General features: G+C 33.8%; 1 long non-coding RNA gene across 1 annotated transcript; it reads right to left on the bottom strand.

The window, feature by feature from the left end:
* Window positions 1–424: 424 nt before the first annotated feature.
* On the bottom strand, window positions 425–10,409 carry LOC120154588. Its single transcript, XR_005518889.1, has 3 exons — window positions 10,189–10,409; window positions 8,782–8,784; window positions 425–438 (listed from the first exon to the last, which is right to left on the bottom strand). It is a non-coding gene; the product is annotated as an uncharacterized LOC120154588 (long non-coding RNA).
* Window positions 10,410–20,782: the final 10,373 nt, after the last annotated feature.

Below are 20,782 nucleotides of genomic sequence, written 5' to 3'. Positions count from 1 at the left end.
TTCATATAGAGTCTTAACAATTCATGGACTTTAGTCCCATTCCTCTTGATGTTTTATCAACTTGATCTTGATTCAACCCTTTGGTTAGCGGATCCACAATGTTATCTTTTGATCTTACAAAATCAATAGAAATAACTCTAGTTGAGATTAATTGTCTAATGGTATTGTGTCGTCGTCGCATGTGTCTCGACTTACCATTATACATTACATTTTTTGCTCTACCAATTGTTGCTTGGTTATCACAATATATTACAGGCTTTGGCCATTCAAGAATATCCTCCAAAAAATTTCGTAATCATTCTTCCTTTTCTTCAGTTTTGTCCAAGGCTACAAACTCAGATTCCGTCGTGGATCTGTTTATAATTGTTTGTCTTGAGGATTTCCATGACACAACTCCTCCTCCCAATGTGAAAATATAACCACATGTGCCTTTGGTATCTTGAATATTGTTGAGTTAATCGATTGATGGAATCGGACAAGAGGGGGTGAATTGGCAATTAAAATTTTGGTGGAAGCTTTTACAGAAAATTGAAAGTAATTGCACATCGATTTAGAGTGGTTCAACTTTCTCAACCAAAGTCTACATACACTACCTTAGCTATCCACACTAAGAATTTTCTAACAAATTCACTAATTTGTTCTTTCTTTTGAGGCCAAAGAGATAGCCTTACAACTCCCTCAAGAATATACCCCAATTCTTGAGAACACTCTTTCTCAAAGAGAAGATTACAAATTTGAAAACTTACAAGGAAATCATCACAAGGTAGATTGTTTGCACAATTCTAGAACAAAGAAAAGAACACTAAAAAATGAATACAATTGAGTACAAGTAGTGTTCTTGAAAGAAAAATGAATATTGAATGAAAAATAGGCTTCAAATGCTCAAACTTGAGGTTTGATGATTTCTCTTTGATTCTCTCTTGATTCTAGTTGATTGATGTTTCTTGTTTTTGATCATGGCTTCTAAGCTTGTTTAAATACTCCTTCAATTGATTCTGAACGTTGGGATGATTAGTGGAGTCAATAGAGTCGTTTAAGTGTGAAAACAATTAATAAAATCAGTTGGGAGCGTCAGTGCATCGATGCATACACAAGGTGCATTGTGCATCAAGTTTAAAATTCAAATATTTTAACCGTTGGAACACTTAGTGCATCAGTGCACTAAGTGTGCATCGATGCATAAAATGCAATCGATGTTTTCATTAAAACCTGAGTGCATCGATGTATGGAGAGTGCATCGATGCATAAATTGCATTCGATGTTCAATTTATTCATTGGTGCATCGATGCATGGATTGGTGCATTGGTACATTCCTTTGAAAAATTGATTTTAGGCTTGATTTTGGTTCAAAATACTTTGTGAAAATTGTTTAAAAAATATATTAAGTATAAAACACAAGTTTACACATTTAGTAAGGTTTGAAATTGATTTTTGAAAGACTTGGAGTAATAATTTGATATTCGATCAATTGAATCGAATATACTTATAAAAATCTTTGTAAAATCTTAAAATTCATTTATACTTAGTTTGTTATATCGAAACATCAAAATATTTTCAACAATCTCCCCCTTTTGGATATAACAAAACACTTGAGTAATTTTAAGATTTGTTTTAAAAATTTATTTTTGAAATCAATTTGAAAAGTTGAAAATTACTTACTCCCCTTACTATGATACACCTTCTCACCCTTTTTGTTAAATCAAAAAAAGACTCTAAAAAAATTTAGCCAATTTATTTAATAATAATATTAAGCTGCTAAGATCACAATCAAGAGAGATATTAGCCATTAGTTTCATAATCAATATTCATATCGAATGTGAAATGGTAAATTGGTCATATACGTCTAAAGATGCAAAAATAAGAAAATTCTAACCAAACTAAACATATATGTATTAAGTTCTTATAGACAAAACAACCAAATCATTAATCCAAACATTCAATCATCCAAAATAAACAAACCATAAACATCAAAATCAATCCAAGTTTTAAATCCAAGAAAGCATAACAAGGAAAAATCTACTCCATCGGAGGATCGGGATGAGGAGGAAATCGTGTTTGCATCTCAAGAGAGAGATCATCCATACGTGCAAGCATATTCCATTGAAACTCCATTTGTTGAGCTTCCAAAAGTGTCTAAGCGATGATTCACCGCTTCGTTGTTAGCAATCAAATGGGATTCGATGGAAGTAAACCGTAGATCAAATATCTCCAAAAATGAACGAAAATATGGAGACACTTGATCCTCTTGTGGTGCCGGTGCATTGTCGGGATTGTTAATGTCTTGAAATAATCCTTGAAGCTCGGGATCATCATCTGTAGCCGGTGCCGGAGGAGGAGGAGGAGCACGAGAAGAGCTAGGAGCTGAAGGTGCTCGTGAAGAACTTGCTCCCTGAGTTTGCTTAGAGGGTCGAAAGACCCATTGACCATTTTCCTCGTCCTGTTTCCAATCAGCTTTCTTCAACGAGATGAGATTGATTTGGTTTTGAAGAGGAATGGGATTGTCAAGAGAGACGTTAAGACCAAGTTTGATAAAAAGGTTACTAAGAAGACATCCATAAACTAATGTTTCGACATGTTTTGAAGGAATAATGTTTATGGTATCCACTAGCTCACTAAATATAATATGTGGCAAATTTATTTTGTTCTTATTCTTGATACAGTGCATCCACCATAAATCCCTAATACGAAGAGTGGAGTACCTACCTATGGATGGTCTAAACCACCAAGAAATCATCAAATGAAGAAAACGATCGTGATGAGATAGTAGGGTACTAACACTAGCATTTGGAATATAGGGATATTCCATAGTTTCTTTCTCATTATATAAACCATCGTCATCTAGCCCAAAATGTGAAGTTATAGTCTCGGAGTCAATATTAACATATTGTCCTAAAAGGTAGAATCTGATTGTTATAGTTCCACATTGAGTATGGTTTTGAATACATACCGCATTAGAGTGGAAAATGCAGACTAATTGATGATAGACGATAGGTTTTAGGGAAAACATTTTATCAAACTTCCATGTTTTGAGAATTGGAAGGTTTTCGAAGTCAATATCAATCATGGCTTGAACAGAAGGAATACGTTCTTCCCGGATTCTATAAGATTGGAAAGAATTCATGTACCTATGGTACAATTCTTCTCTACGACTTTTATGCATATTAAAATAGGATCCTATAAGATTTGAGGGTTGAGGAGGAAAGGGATTAAAAGGTTGGATAGAACGACTAGAAGAGGTCCTAGGGCGTTTAGGATTTGATATGGTTTAAGGAATCGAAATAAGAAAAGTAACTTGTAATTTGAAAAACACATGTATGCAATTTAATCATTCCCAAAACTCAATTGAGTCCGCAATAATTCAAGGTTCTCTAAACTATATCCTAATAGGCAAGGTTTTGAAAACTATTTGAAAATAATTTTTTGAAAAATCATAATATGTATAGTTTTCATGAAAAACAACATAATTGAGTCAAAAACATCTAAATAAATCAAAAGATTTTCGAATTTTTATTTTATTTTTTGTTTCGAATTTCAAATAAAATTTTGAAATATTGTGTGTTTTTGATGAAATTTGATGTAAAATCTAGTTTATAATTACCAAACAATCAATGCCCGATATAATGTTCATCCTAGAACTAATCTAAACTAGTTCTAAAATCAAAATATGATAAAATAGAGGTTTTTAGAAAAATACCTTGAAAATTTCGGATTGATTATAATGAGAAGTTGTTTTGCACGATTTAATGAAGTTAGCAGGATATAGAGATGAAAAGCTCGAAGATTCTGACTATTTTTTGGTGATTTTGAGCATAAGGAGAATTTAGAGAGGGAGAGAGATGAGTGGCAGGAGAGGGTTTAGTTTTAGGGTTTGAAACAAATAAAAAAAAAAGCCTTTTAAACCCAAAACCCGACGAATGCATCGATGCATGGCTTTGTGCATCGATGCATCTTCATGATGTATCGATGTACATACAAAGGGATGCATCGATGCACTGTTCAGTGCATCGATGCATTAAGCACAAAAATGACAAAAATATGTATTTAAACACTGAAAATGCAAAAATAAACTACTCTAGTGGTATTGACAACTCATATAACGAAAATTAATCATGTTCAATCAATTAATTTTATCCTTGAACTTCATTTGAACATATAATCAATTTTCACTAAAAATCATATACTCCCCCTAACTAAAAGCAAAGAATGCAATAAAAAATTATTATTAATATAAGCATTTTTCATTTATTCTTAAAAGTGCTAATATTAATTTAAACACTAAGTGAAGATAGGTCAGTTAAACTTAATTCTCTTCTAAGTGTCCAAAATCTTTCTTTGTCTAAAGGTTTTGTAAAATGTTCGCTAATTGGTGCAAAATATCAACAAATTCTAGAACTACATCTTCCTTAGTGACATGGTCTCTAATGAAGTGATGTCAAATTTCAATATGCTTAGTTCTAGAGTGTTTGATGGGATTTTTAGTGAGACAAATAGCACTAGTATTGTCACACTTGATAGGAATGGTACCTACTTCAATTCCATAATCAAAAAGTTGTTGTTTCATCCATAAAACTTGTGTACAACAACTACCGACTGAAATGTATTTCGCTTCAGTGGTAGATAATGCCACACAATTTTGTTTCTTTGAAAACCAAGAAATCAACATATTTCCAAGGAATTGGCAAGTATCGAAGGTGCTTTTCCTATCTAATTTGCATCCACCATAATCCGCATCAGAGAAGGCATGCAAGCTAAAGCTAGAGTCTCTAGGATACCAAAGTCCTAAACTAGGAGTGTCCTTAAGGTATCTAAAGATTCTCTTAACAGCTAGTAAATGTGATTCCTTAGGACATGATTGAAATCTGGCACATAAGCAAACACTAAACATAATGTCCGGTCTACTTGCAGTTAAATAAAGCAAAGAGCCAATCATTTACCTATATAATTTAACATCCACACATTTACCTCATTCATCTATGTCAAGCTTTGTTGATGAGATCATTGGAGTGTCATGAGGTTTCCCATTTTCCAGACCAAACTTCTTGAGCATATCTTTGACGTACTTAGCTTGATTGATAAAGATGCCATCTTTTTTTTGCTTGATTTTGAGTCCCAAGAAAAATGAGAGCTCCCGCATCATGCTCATCTCGAATTCTCTTTGCATTAGCTTAGAAAATTCTTGGCAAAGAACATCATTAGTAGAACCAAATATTATATCATCAACATAAATTTGAACTACTAATAAATCTTTACCTTTATGCTTTAAAAACAATGTAGTGTTAACTTTCCCTTTTGAAAAACCTTTTTCGATTAAATATTTTGACAATCTTTCATATCAAGCTCTAGGAGCTTGTTTTAAACCATAAAGAGCTTTTGTCAATTTAAGAACATGATTTGGAAATTTTGAATCTTCAAAACCAGGAGGTTGTTCCACATACACTTCTTCTTTTATAAAACCATTTAAAAATGCACTTTTAACATCCATTTGATATCATTTGAATTCATTGAAACATGCAAATGCTAATAACATTCTAATAGCTTCCATCTTAGCTATGGGAGCGTATGTTTCATCATAGTCTATGCCCTCTTCTTGAGTATACCCTTGAGTAACAAGTCTAGCCTTGTTTCTCACTATATTACCACTTTCATCAAGCTTATTCCTAAATACCCATCTAGTACCTACAGTAGATTTATTACTAGGCCTTTCAACTAATGTCCATACTTTACTTCTCTCAAATTAATTTAACTCTTCTTGCATAGCCATGATCCAATGTTCATCATTTAATGCTTCTTTAATATTTTTAGGCTCTATGCATGAGATAAATGCAACATAATTACAGATATTTCTAAGAGAAGATTCAGTTGTTACCCCTTTGGATGGATCACCTATTATTTCACCATCCTTGACATAGTTGTATTCCCTTGGGTAAGAGACTTCCCTTTCTTCAATGGTTGGATTCTCGAGAGGATCTTGAGTTTCCTCATCTTTTGTTTCTTCCTTTGATGATGGCTCTCCAACGTCATGTCCAACATCATTTATATTTATAATACCTACATCATTATTCACACAAGAATCCTTCCTCGGAAGGGGATTATCATCGAAAACAACATGTATAGACTCTTCTACAACTAAAGTTCTTTTATTAAATACTCGTTAAGCTTTAGATTTAAGGAATAACCCAGAAAAATTCCTTCATCACTTTTAGCATCAAATTTGCCAAGATTGTCCTTACCGTTGTTTAAAACAAAACTTTTACATCCAAAAGGATGAAAATAGCTAATGTTAGGCTTTTTATTTTTGAAAATTTCATATGTAGTTTTCTTTAAAATTGTCCTAATCATTACTCGATTTACAACATAACAAGCGGTATTTGTGTCTTCCGTCGAAAAATATTTTGGCAAATTATTTTCACAAAGCATAGTTCTATCCATTTCTTCTAAAGTTTGATTTTTCCTCTCAACCACTCCATTTTGTTGAGGGGTTCTAGGTGCTGAAAAATTATGGCTAATACCATTAGAATTGCAAAACTCAGTAAATCCAAGATTTTCAAATTCAATGTCATGATCACTTCTAACACTAGTGATAGAGTAACCTTTTTCGTTTTGGATTATTTTTGAAAATGTGATAAAATGTTCTAATGCTTCATCTTTAGTACTTAAAAATAGAACCCAAGTATATCTAGAATAGTCATCTACCAAGACAAATGCATATTGTTTTCCACCCAAGCTAGTAGTCTTAGTTGGCCCAAAAAGATCTATATGGATCAATTATAATACTCTACTAGTTGATACTTCATTAATGGATTTAAAAGAAACTCGCTTTTGTTTTCCTTTAGCACAAGCATCACAGATTTTATCAATATCAAATTTTAGTTTAGGCAACCCTCTTACTAAGTCTCCTTGAATTAGCTGTTGTAAAACACTCATACTAGCATGTTCTAGTCTCCTATGTCATAACCAACTATCATGCTTATCCTTAGCAAGTAGGCATAAATTAGTCATATCTATAGAATCTAAATGCACCATGTAAATGTTTCCTATTCTATGACCAACAAGCATAATCCGATTAGATGCAATGTCAATAACTTTACAACCATTAGTTTCAAACATGACATTGAATCCCTTATCACAAAATTGACTAATACTCAAAAGATTATGCTTTAATCCATTCACATATAAAACATTCTTAATTTGTATGGAAGAGGTATTACCTATAGTGCCTATACCTTCAATGTGACCTTTTGAGTTATCACCAAAAGTCACCTCTCATCCATTTTTGGCGTTGAGCTCTATGAACCGGCTTTTGTCTCCGGTCATGTGTCTTGAGCATCCACTATCAAGGTACCATGAGTTTGAGTTTGTTTCCCGTGCCTTGTAGTAATGCTCATTTTCCTACAAACATAGATTAATTTTTAATTTTTGGTACCCAAATTCTTTTGGGTTCATATTCATTAGTTTCCAAAATCCTAGTCCCCATAGGTATCTATTTGTGTAGGATATCCTTACCTTTAGTAGTAATGAGTCCTTTAGGAACCCATATACTTCTAACAATTTTTCTATTAGAGGTTCTTCGGGGACCTTTATGATTGTAGTTTTTAAAACTTTTTCTAACAAAGTTGGTTTTTTGAATTTTCTCCTTTTTCAAAACGTTTTGATCCAACTTTATCAAAAGAAGTTTTAAGATCATCAATTTTCTTTTGATGATCATCATTGACCTTCGAAAGTAAATTTTGCAAATCCAAATTTTTCTTTTCAAACTCTTCTAGTTTGATTTGCAAAACACTAATTTTACTTTCAAGATCATTGTTGGTATTGGATATGAGATTGTTTTTATTTTTTAATTTCGAAATATCATTTTTATATTTTAAAAACAATTTCTCATAATCTGAAGACGACCCAGTATATTCCTTTAATAACTCATCATAAGATAAATCATCTAAATTAAATGAGTTAGAGGTTACCTTAGAATCTTCCCCGAATGCCATCAAGAACAAGTTTGCTACTTCTTGTTCTTCTTCATCGCTCCATGTAGCCACATGAGCCTTGTGCTTATTCTTTGATTGACCATTTCTCTTCAATTATGGGTAATCATATTTGACATGCCCCGTCTTTTTGCATTCATAGCAAATGATTGTGTCATTATCTTTTGGTTCATTTTTGAAGCCTTCATTTCGTTTGAATTTTCTTCCTCGGTTAGGCCTCATCATTTTTCTGAACCGTTTGGCAAACAATGTCATTTCCTCATCATCGTCATCTTCATCCGAATCACTCTCATCTTTTGTGGATTTGAGAACAACTCCAATATTTTTCTTCTTCTCTTTCTCCTTTGGTGTCTCATCAATCTTATTGAGCTCCACCTCATCTTCAAGCATCATTTCATGAGTGAGGAGGGAACCTATTAGCTATTCAAGAGTTAAGGACTTTAGGTTCTTAGCCTCGATGATTGTTGTCTTCTTTAATTGCCATGATTTTGGAAGTGAGTAAACTAACTTCCTTACAAGCTTTTCGTTTGGAATGATCTCTCCATATGATTTGAGACCATTAACAATCGTTGAAAATTTATCTGTCATAGCTTTGATGTCTTCATTTGGTTTCATCCTGAAATTTTCATAGCTATGTGTTAGAAGACTAATTTTAGATTCTTTTACCTCGACGGTGCCTTCATGAGTGACTTGCAGTTTATCTCATATTTATTTAGCGGTTGTACAAGATGAAACTCTTCCATATTCATCTGGTCCAAGAGCATAAAATATGATATGGATGGCTTTGGAGTTGAGCTGGAACATTCTCGTCCCTCCTTCACTCTACAATCTTATATGAGTGAGAGGCTTGATATATTCGTCTTCTACAATATTCCATGCCCCCATGTCACTTTCTTGAATGAAATACATCATCTTATTCTTCCAATAGGCATAGTTAGCTCCATTGAAGAAATGAGGCTTGTTGACGGGCATCGAATCGAGACCGGAGTTGAAGTTTGAAGTGGAGGCCATTGATGACTTGATTATCGATGTAACTCTTCCCGAATCGACTCAAGAGGCGATTAAACCTTCAAATGAGTGAGGCTATGATACTAATTATTGAGTTAATCAATTGATGGAATCGACCAAGAGGGGGTGAATTGACAATTAAAATTTTGGTGGAAGCTTTTGCAGAAAATTGAAAGTAATTGCAAAGTGATTTAGAGTGGTTCAACTTTCTCAACCAAAGTCTACATCCACTACCTTAGCTATCCACACTAAGTATTTTCCAACAAATTCACTAATTTGTTATTTCTTTTGAGGCCAAAAAGATAACCTTACAACTCCCTCAAGAATATACCCCAATTCTTGAGAACACTCTTTCTCAAAGAGAAGATTACAAATTTGCAAACTTACAAGGAAATCCTCACAAGGTAGATTGTTTGCACAATTCTAGAACAAAGAAAAGAACACTAAAAAATGAATACAATTGAGTACAAGTAGTGTTCTTGAAAGCAAAATGAATATTGAATGAAAAATAGGCTTGAAATGCTCAAACTTGAGGTTTGATGCTTTCTCTCTTGATTCTCTCTTGATTCTAGTTGATTATTGTTTCTTGTTTTTTATCAATGGCTTCTAAGCTTGTTTAAATACTCCTTGAATTGATTCTGAACGTTGGGGATTATTAGTGGAGTCAATAGAGGTGTTTAAGTGTGAAAATAATTAATAAAATCATTTGGGAGCGTCAGTGCATCGATGCATACACAAGGTGCATCGGTGTATCAAGTGTAAAATTCAAATATTTTGACCATTGGAACACTTAGTGCATCGGTGCACTAAGTGTGCATCGATGAAAATGCAATCGATGTTTTCATTAAAACCTGAGTGCATCGATGCATGGAGAGTGCATCGATGCATAAACTGCATTCGATGTTCAATTTATTCATTGGTGCATCGATGCATGGATTGGTGCATCGGTGCATTCCTTTGAAAAATTGATTTTAGGCTTGATTTTGGTTCAAAATACTTTTTGAAAATTGATTCAAAAATATATTAAGTATAAAACACAAGTTTACACATTTAGTAAGGTTTGAAATTGATCTTTGAAAGACTTGTAGTAATAATTTGATATTCGATCAATTGAATCGAATATATTTATAAAAATCTTTGTAAAATCTTAAAATTCATTTATACTTAGTTTGTTATATCGAAACATCAAAATATTTTCAACAAATATCATATATCCAACTGGCATCAGAGAATCCTTCTAACACAGCAGGATCTATAGAATAATGCAATCCATAGTTTCGAGTATATCTGAGATATTTCAATACCCTTACAATTGTTTTCCAGTGTTTTTCTCCTGGATTGCTTGTAAATCTGCTTAAACTCCTTACAGTGAAAGCAATATCAGGTCTAGTGCAACTCATAAGATACATTAGACTGCCTATGATACTTGCATATTCTACTTGATTAACACTTTCAGTTTTATTTTTAGATAGATATTGACTTGTATCTATCAGAGTTTTGGCTACACTAGAATCATCCTTGCCAAAATTTTCAAGAATCTTGTCTACATAGTGTGACTGAGTTAATATGAGACCTTCAGATGACCTTTTGATTTGGATGCCTAAAATCATGTCAGCAAGTCCCATGTCTTTCATGTCAAATTTTGAATTTAACATATTTTTGGTACGCTTTATCATTTCATTGTTACTTCCAACAATGAGTATGTCTTCAACATATAGGCATAGGATTACATATCCATCAATAGTGATTTTGACATACACACATGTGTCACACTCATTTATTTTAAATCCATTTGATATCATAAAATTATCAAACTTTTTATGCCATTGCTTTGGTGCTTGCTTAAGTCCATATAATGACTTTACCAACTTACATACTTTCTTTTCTTGTCCTGGAGCTACATAACCTTCAGGTTGTTCCATGTAAATTTCCTCATCAAGGTCTCCATTAAGAAAAGCGGTCTTAACATCCATTTGATGTACTTCTAAATTCCGTAAAGTGGCAATTGCAAGTATCATTCTCATAGAAATTATTCTTTATACGGGTGAATATGTATCAAAGTAATCAAGACCTTCCTTTTGTCAATACCCTTTAATAACCAATTTGGCCTTGTACTTATCAATTGTTTCATCTGCTTTCTTTTTTCTTTTAAAAATCCATTTAGAATTTAATGGTTTAATTCCATGTGGAAGTGTTGAGTTAATCGAATGACGAAATTGGCCAAGAGGGGGGTGAATTGGCAATAAAAATTTTGTGGAAGCTTTTGCAGAAAATTGAAAGTAATTGCACAGCGATTTACAGTGGTTCGACTTTCTCAAACAAAGTCTACGTCCACTACCTTAGCTATCCACACTAAGGATTTTCCAACAAATTCACTAATTTGTTCTTTCTTTTGAGGCCAAAGAGATAACCTTACAATTCCCTCAAGAGTATACCCCAACTCTTGAGAACACTCTTTTCTCAAAGAGAAGATTACAAATTTGCAAACTTACAAGAAAACCTCACAAGGTAAGATGTTTGCACAATTCTAGAACAAAGAAAAGAACACTCAAAGATGAATACAATTGAGCACAAAAAGTGTTCTTGAAAGCAAAATGAATATTGAATGAAAATAAGCTTGAAATGCTCAAACTTGAGGTTTGATGCTTTCTCTTTGATTCTCTCTTGATTCTAGTTGCTTGATGTTTCTTGTTTTTGATCAATGGCTTCTAAGCTTGCTTAAATACACCTTGGATCACTTCTGAACGTTGGGGATGATTAGAGAAGATATTATAGCCGTTTTAGTGTGAAAACATTTAATAAAACAGCTTGGAGCCTGGGGGGAATCGGTTCCCTCTCATAGGGAATCGGTTCCCTAAGTGTAAAATTCAAATATTTCGACCGTTGAACAGGGGGGAATCGGTACCCCCTTGGGGGGAATCGGTTCTCTCCGAGCATTCTGGAAATCTCGGAGCCAAACCATTCAGGGGGAATCGGTTCCTCCTATGGGGGGGAATCGGTTCCCTCTGAGCAATCTGGAATTTTTGGCTTTGAATTGGTTCGAAATACTTTGTAAAATTATTTTGAAATTGTTTTATGATTAAAACTTAATTTTACACTTAAGTAAGGATCAAGAATGATTTTTGAAATATTTGGAGTAATGTTTTGATATTCGAATAGTTATATCGAGTATACTTAGAAAATCATTTTGAAAATCTTAAAATCCATTTAACTTAATTTGTTATATCGAAATATTAAAATGTTTCAACAATCTCCCCCTTTTTGATATAACAAAACATTTTAGTAATTTTAAGATTTTTGAAATCAAGTTTTGAAATTACTCCCCCTTACTTTAACACTTCTTCAATTTATCATGTAAAACATTTAACACTTATTCTTCTCCCCCTTTTTGTTAAATCAAAAAGACATTGTAAAACAAGGTTTTGAAAATCATTTAGCCAATTGATTTATTAATTATAAGCTTAAGCTGCTAAGATCACAATCAAAGAGAGGTTAGCCATTAGTTTCATAAATCAATATTCATAAATAATGTGATATGGCAAAATTGGTCATATTGCTAATGATAATGTAATGATGCAAAATGAATAAAACACCAAACATATAAGTTCACACCATTCATAAATCCAAAATCCAACAATCCACAAAATCAAATAATTCAAAATGTTGAAACAATATTCATTTTGTTCAAAGTTTTAAAGATAAACATAAAATTAAGCATCCGGATCGGTAGGAGGAAAACGGGCTCGCATAGCGGCCATCTCGTGTGTGAGTTCATTGATACGAGCGTTGGTTGATTCATTGTTTGCACGCATCTCCCGAAGAATCTCTAATTGTTGAGCTCCCATTGTGGATAAATGAGACTCTATAGAGGAAAAGCGCGAGTCCATGGTAGCGTATCGGAAATCGAATGTCTCCATAAAGGATTGAAAATATGGAGGCATTTGATGCGTTTGTTGTGCTTGCTCCTCGGGCTGCTCTTCGGGCTGATCAGGCTCATCTTCGGTTTCATCGATATCTTGCATTAATTACTCAAGCTCGGGATCTTCGTCAGCTTCGGGTGGAGCTTGTGAAGAACTAGCTCCCGGAGTAGAAGATCGAACCCATTCACCGGTTTCTTTGTCCTTTACCCATCCCGCTCTCGTTAAGGAAAGAAGATTTATTTGTTTCTTAAGAGGAAAAACGGCATCTAGACCGACTCTAAGCCCAGCTTTGGAAAACAGATTACTCAAAAAGCAACCGTAAACTAGAGATGAACAGTGTTTCTTGTTAGGAACAAGATTTACGGTTTCAACAATTTCAGCAAAAATAATCTGAGGTAGGTTAATTTTAATACGGTTTTCGAAACAATGTAACCACCAAAGATCCAAAGCTCTAAGAGTAGAATAACGACCTCCGGATGGTCGAAACCACCAAGAAATCATTAGATGAAGAAAACGCTCATGTAGGTCTAAGACACTCGCACTATCTCTCTTCTTTTATAACGAGAACCTAAAATTTGTTTTTCATTCGAAATACCATCATTATCTAATCCAAATGTATTGGCTATATATGCAGGGTCAATATATAAGAATTGTCCTAGGAGGTAGGAACGAATTCCTATGGTTTCGGTTTCAGCTTGGTTTTTAACACATACGGCATTAGAGTAGAATATACGAACAAGTTGATGGTAAACGATGGGTTCAAGATCAAATAGTTTATCAAATTTCCATTCTTGTAAAATGGGAAGATATTTAAAATCGATAGCTAACATAGCTTGACGAGAAGGAATACGTTCTTCCCGGATTTTGTAAGAATCGAAATATTGATAATACCAAAATCGGTGATTTCTAGACCCAGGATGATTAAAACACGAATTTTGAATAGTCAAGTTAGGATCAGTGGGATTGAGATTAGAAATTGGAATAGAAGGAGGATTTGGAGGTGGATTTGGTTGACGACTAGAACGACTAGATGAAGACCTAGGACGTTTAGGATTTGACATGGTGAAGGAAATCGGAATAGATAGAATAACCTGCAATTTTAAAACAAATGTATGCAACTCAATTAATCCCAAAACTTAATTGAGTCCTCAATATTTCAAGGTTCTCTAAATCAATCCTAATGGGCAAAGTTTTTGAGAAACTTTTGAAAAATATGGTTTTGAGAAACAATATATGTATAGTTTTCATAATAACAACATAATTTAATCAAAACACAATAATTTGAAAAATAACATTTTTTTTATTTCGAAAATTAAAAAAATTTTGAAAAATTCTTGTGTTTTTGATGAAATTAGTTGTAACATCTAGTTTCTAATCACTAAATAATCAATTACCGATCACTATTTCAACCTAGAACTAATTAAAACTAATCCTATGTTCAAAATTAATGAAATAAAGAGTTTAGAAAAATTACCTTGAAAGATGAAGATTGAGGGGATTTAGATGTTGTTTGCACGACTTTAATGATTTCAACATGTTTAGAAGATGATATATGAAGTAAATTCCGATTAATATCATCGATTTGAGACAAAAATGGAGATTTGAGGGTGTAGAAGGTGAAGAACGGCGGAAGAGAGAGGAAAATGAGGGTTTGGGATTTTGGGGGTGTTCTGTCGATTTTAACAGAACCCCAGGGGGGTATCGATTCCCCTGTGTGGGGGAATCGGTTCCCCTTCAAAGGGGGAATCGGTTCCCTCAGGGGGGGATCGATTCCCTCTGCACCAAAATGCTAAAATCCGATTTTTTAAGCACAAAATGCTAAATTAATCTTTTCTAGTGGTATTGGCAACTCATATATCAAAAATTAATTATGTTCAAACAATTAAATTAATCTTTAATCGATTTTTGAACATAAAATTAATTTTCACTAAGAATCACAAACTCCCCCTAACTAATAGCAAGAATGCAATCAAAAATTATTATTATAAGCATTTTTCAAGATTTATTAAAAGTGCTAAAATTATTTTAAACACTAAGTGAAGATAGGTTGGTCAAACCTAATTCTCTCCTAAGTGTCCAAAATCTTTCCTTGTCTAAGGGTTTTGTAAAGATATCCGCTAATTGGTGCAAAGTATCAACAAATTCTAGAACTACATCTTCCTTAGTGACATGGTCTCTAATGAAGTGATGTCTTATTTCAATGTGCTTAGTTCTAGAGTGTTGGATGGGATTTTTAGTGAGACAAATAGCACTAGTATTGTCACACTTGATAGGAATAGTACATACTTCAATTCCATAATCAAAAAGTTGTTGTTTCATCCATAAAACTTGTGCACAACAACTACCAGCTGAAATGTATTCGGCTTCAGTGGTAGATAATGCAACACAATTTTGTTTCTTTGAAAGCCAAGAAATCAGCATGTTTCCAAGGAATTGGCAAGTACCGGAAGTGCTTTTCCTATCTAATTTGCATCCTCCATAATCCGCATCAGAAAAGGCATGCAAGCTAAAGCTAGAGTCTCTAGGATACCAAAGTCCTAAACTAGGAGTGTCCTTAAGGTATCTAAAGATTCTCTTAACAGCTAATAAATGTGATTCCTTAGGACATGATTGAAATCTAGCACATAAGCAAACACTAAACATAATGTCCGGTCTACTTGCAGTAAGATAAAGCAAACAGCCAATCATTGACCTATATAATTTAACATCTACACATTTACCTCCTTCATCTAAGTCAAGCTTTGTTGAAGAGCTCATTGGAGTGTTATGAGGTTTCCCATTTTCCAGTCCAAACTTCTTGAGCATATCTTTGACGTACTTAGCTTGATTAATGAAGATGCCATCTTTTCTTTGCTTGATTTGGAGTCCCAAGAAAAATGAGAGCTCCCCCATCATGCTCATCTCAAACTCACTTTGCATTAGCTTAGAAAATTCTTGGCAAAGAACATCATTAGTAGAACCAAATATTATCATCAACATAAATTTGAACTACTAATAAATCTTTACCTTTTCTCTTTAAAAACAATGTAGTGTCAACCTTTCCTTTTAAAAAATCTTTTTCAATTAAAAAATTTGACAATCTTTCATACCAAGCTCTAGGAGCTTGTTTTAAACCATAAAGAGCTTTTGTCAATTTTAAAACATGATCCGGAAAATTTGAATCTTCAAAACCTGGAGGTTGTTCCACGTACACTTCTTCTTTTATAAAACCATTTAAAAATGCACTTTTAACATCCATTTGATATAATTTAAATTCATTGAAACATGCAAATGCTAATAACATTCTAATTGCTTCCATCCTAGCTACGGGAGCGTATGTTTCATCATAGTCTATGCCTTCTTCTTGAGTATAGCCTTGAGCAACAAGTCTAGCCTTGTTCCTCACTATATTACCACTTTCATCAAGTTTATTTCTAAAACCCATCTAGTACCTACAATAGATTTATTACTAGGCCTTTCAACTAATATCCATACTTTACTTCTCTCAAATTGATTTAATTCTTCTTGCATAGCCATAATCCAATGTTCATCTTTTAATGCTTCTTTGATGTTCTTAGGCTCTATGCATGAAATAAATGCAACATAATTACAGATATTTCTAAGAGAAGATCGAGTAGTTACCCCTTTTGATGGATCACCTATAATTTCACCATCCTTGACATAGTTGTACTCTCTTGGAAAAGATACTTCCCTTTCTTCAATGGTTGGATTCTCGAGGGGATCATGAGTTTCCTCATCTTTTGTTTCTTCCTTTGATGATGATTCTCCAACGTCATGTCTAACGTCATTTGCTTTTACAATACCTACATCATCATTAACAGAAGAATCCTTCCTCGGAAGGGGATTATCATCGAAAACAACATGTATAGACTCTTCTACAACTAAAGTTCTTTTATTAAATACACGATAAGCTTTAGAATTTAAGGAATAACCCAGAAAAATTCCTTCATCACTTTTAGCATCAAATTTACCAAGATTTTCTTTACCATTGTTTAAAACAAAACATTTACATCCAAAAGGATGAAAATAGCTAATGTTAGGCTTTTTATTTTTGAGAATTTCATATGGAGTTTTCTTTAAAATTGGCCTAATCATTACTCGATTTACAACATAACAAGCGGTATTTGTGGCTTCCGCCCAAAAATATTTTGGCAAATTATTTTCACAAAGCATGGTTCTAGCCATTTCTTCTAAAGTTCGATTTTTCCTCTCAACAACTCCATTTTGTTGAGGGGTTCTAGGTGCTAAAAAATTGTGGCTAATACCATTAGAATTACAAAACTCAATAAATCCAAGATTTTCAAATTCAGTTCCATGATCACTTCTAACACTAGTGATAGAGTAACCTTTTTCATTTTGGATTATTTTTGAAAATGTGATAAAATTTTCTAATGCTTCATCTTTGGTACTTAAGAATAGAACCCAAGTGTATCTAGAATAGTCATCTACCAAGACAAATGCATATTGTTTTCCTCCCAAGCTAGTAGTTCTAGTTGGCCCAAAAAGATCTAAATGGATCAATTGTAATACTCTACTAGTTGATACATCATTAATAGATTTAAAAGAAACTCGTTTTTGTTTTCCTTTAGCACAAGCATCACAGATTTTATCATTATCAAATTTAAGCTTAGGCAACCCTCTTACTAAGTCTCCTTGAATTAACCGTTGCAAAACACTCATACTAGCATGACCTAGTCTCCTATGCCATAACCAACTATCATGCTTATCCTTAGAAACTAGGCATAAATTAGTCATATCAATAGAATCTAAATGCACCATGTAAATGTTTCCTATTCTATGACCAACAAGCATAATCCGATTAGATGCAATGTCAATAACTTTACAACCATTAATTTCAAACAAGACATTGAATCCCTTATCGCATAATTGACTAATACTCAATAGATTATGCTTTAATCCATTCACATATAAAACATTTTTAATTTGTATGGAAGAGGTATTACCTATTGTACCAATACCTTCAATGTGACATTTTGAATTATCACCAAAAGTCACTTCTCCTCCATTTTTGACGTTAAGCTCTATGAACCGGCTTTTGTCTCCGGTCATGTGTCTTGAGCATCCACTATCAAGGTACCATGAGTTTGAATTTGTTTCCCGTGCCTTGTAGCAATGCTCCTTTCCCTACAAACATAGATTAATTTTTGATTTTTGGTACCCAAATTCTTTTGGGTCCATATTCATTAGTTTCCAAAATCCTAGTCCCCTTAGGTATCCATTTGTGTAGGATATTTTTATCTTTAGTAGTAATGAGTTCTTTAGGAACCCACACACTTCTAATGATTTTTTCATTAGAGGTTCTTTGGGGACCTCTATGATTGTAGTTTCTAAAACTTTTTCTAACAAAGTTGGATTTTGAATTTCCACCTTTTTCAAAATGTTTTGTTCCAACTTTATCAAAAGAAGTTTTAAGATCATCAATTTTCTTTTGATGATCATCATTGATCTTTGAAAGTAAATTTTGCAAATCTAAATTTTTCTTTTCAAACTCTTCTAGTTTGATTTGCAAATTTTTGATTTTACTTTCAAGATCGTTGTTGGTTTTGGATATGAGTTTGTTTTCATTTTTCAATTTTGAAACATCATTTTTATATTTTAAAAACAATTTCTCATAATCCGAAGCCAACCCATTTGTAGTCCTCAAATAACTCATCATAAGATAAATCATCAAAATCGGATGAGTTAGAGGTTACCTTAGAATCTTCCCCGAATGCCATCAAGCACAAGTTTGCTACTTCTTGTTCCTCTTCATCGGAACCTTCTTCATCGCTCCATGTAGCCACATGAGCCTTGTGCTTATTCTTTGATTGACCCTTTTTCTTCAATTGTGGGCAATCATATTTGACATGCCCCGGCTTTTTGCGTTCATAGCAAATGATTGGGTCCTTATCTTTTGGTTCATTTTTTAGGCCTTCGTTTCGTTTGAATTTTCTTCCTTGGTAAGGTCTCATCATTTTTTCTGAACCGTTTGGAAAACAATGCCATTTCCTCGTCATCATCATCATCATTAGAATCACTCTCATCTTTTGTGGATTTGAGAGCAACTCCAATGTTTTTCTTCTTCTCCTTCTCATTTGGTGTCTCTTCAACTTTATCAAGGTCCACCTCATCTTCAAGCATCATCTCACGAGTGAGGAGTGAACCGATAAGTTCTTTAAGAGTTAAGGACGATAGGTCCTTAGACTCGATGATTGCCGTCTTCTTTGATTGCCATGATTTTGGGAGGGAGTAGACTAACTTCCTCACAAGCTTTTCATTTGAGATGATCTCTCCATATGATTTGAGACCATTGACAATCGTTGAAAATCTATCCGTCATAGCTTTGATGTCTTCATTTGGTTTCATCCTGAAATTTTCATAGCTATGCGTTAGAATACTAATTTTTGATTTCTTTACCTCATCGGTACCTTCATGTGTGACTTGAAGCTTGTCCCATATTTCTTTGGCGGTTGTACACGATGAAACTCTTCCGTATTCATCTGGTCCAAGAGCACAAAAGATAATATGGATGGCTTTGGAGTTGAGCTGGAACATTTTTGTATCTCCTTCACTCCACAACCTTGGATGAGTGATAGGCTTAATGTATCCTTCTTCTACGGCATTCCATGCTCCCATGTCACTTGCTTGAATGAAGTACATCATTCTATTCTTCCAATAGGCGTAGTTAGCTCCATTGAAGAAAGGAGGTTTGTTGACGGGCATCGAATCGAGACCGGAGTCGAAGTTTGAAGCGGAGGCCATTGATGACTTTAATAATCGATATAACTCTTCCCGAATCGACTCAAGAGGCGATAAAACCTTCAAATGAGTTAGGCTCTGATGCCAATTGTTGAGTTAATCGAATGACGAAATTGGCCAAGAGGGGGGTGAATTGGCAATAAAAACTTTGTGGAAGCTTTTGCAGAAAATTGAAAGTAATTGCACAGCGATTTACAGTGGTTCGACTTTCTCAAACAAAGTCTACGTCCACTACCTTAGCTATCCACACTAAGGATTTTCCAACAAATTCACTAATTTGTTCTTTCTTTTGAGGCCAAAGAGATAACCTTACAATTCCCTCAAGAGTATACCCCAACTCTTGAGAACACTCTTTTCTCAAAGAGAAGATTACAAATTTGCAAACTTACAAGAAAACCTCACAAGGTAAGATGTTTGCACAATTCTAGAACAAAGAAAAGAACACTCAAAGATGAATACAATTGAGCACAAAAAGTGTTCTTGAAAGCAAAATGAATATTGAATGAAAATAAGCTTGAAATGCTCAAACTTGAGGTTTGATGCTTTCTCTTTGATTCTCTCTTGATTCTAGTTGCTTGATGTTTCTTGTTTTTGATCAATGGCTTCTAAGCTTGCTTAAATACACCTTGGATCACTTCTGAACGTTGGGGATGATTAGAGAAGATATTATAGCCGTTTTAGTGTGAAAACATTTAATAAAACAGCTTGGAGCGTGGGAGGAATCGGTTCCCTCTTATAGGGAATCGGTTCCCTAAGTGTAAAATTCAAATATTTCGACCGTTGAACAGGGGGGAATCGGTACCCCCTTGGGGGGAATCGGTTCCCTCCGAGCATTCTGGAAATCTCGGAGCCAAACCATTCAGGGGGGAATCGGTTCCTCCTATGGGGGGGAATCGGTTCCCTCTGAGCAATCTGGAATTTTTGGCTTTGAATTGGTTCGAAATACTTTGTAAAATTATTTTGAAATTGTTTTATGATTAAAACTTAATTTTACACTTAAGTAAGGATCAAGAATGATTTTTGAAATATTTGGAGTAATGTTTTGATATTCGAATAGTTATATCGAATATACTTAGAAAATCATTTGGAAAATCTTAAAATCCATTTAACTTAATT

Source organism: Hibiscus syriacus, unplaced genomic scaffold, assembly GCF_006381635.1.
Source record: "Hibiscus syriacus cultivar Baekdansim isolate YM2019G1 unplaced genomic scaffold, ASM638163v2 tig00111132_pilon, whole genome shotgun sequence".
Classification (NCBI taxonomy): Eukaryota; Viridiplantae; Streptophyta; class Magnoliopsida; order Malvales; family Malvaceae; genus Hibiscus; species Hibiscus syriacus.
Note: the sequence above shows the minus strand (reverse complement) of the source record. Positions and strands in the feature narration are given on the sequence as shown.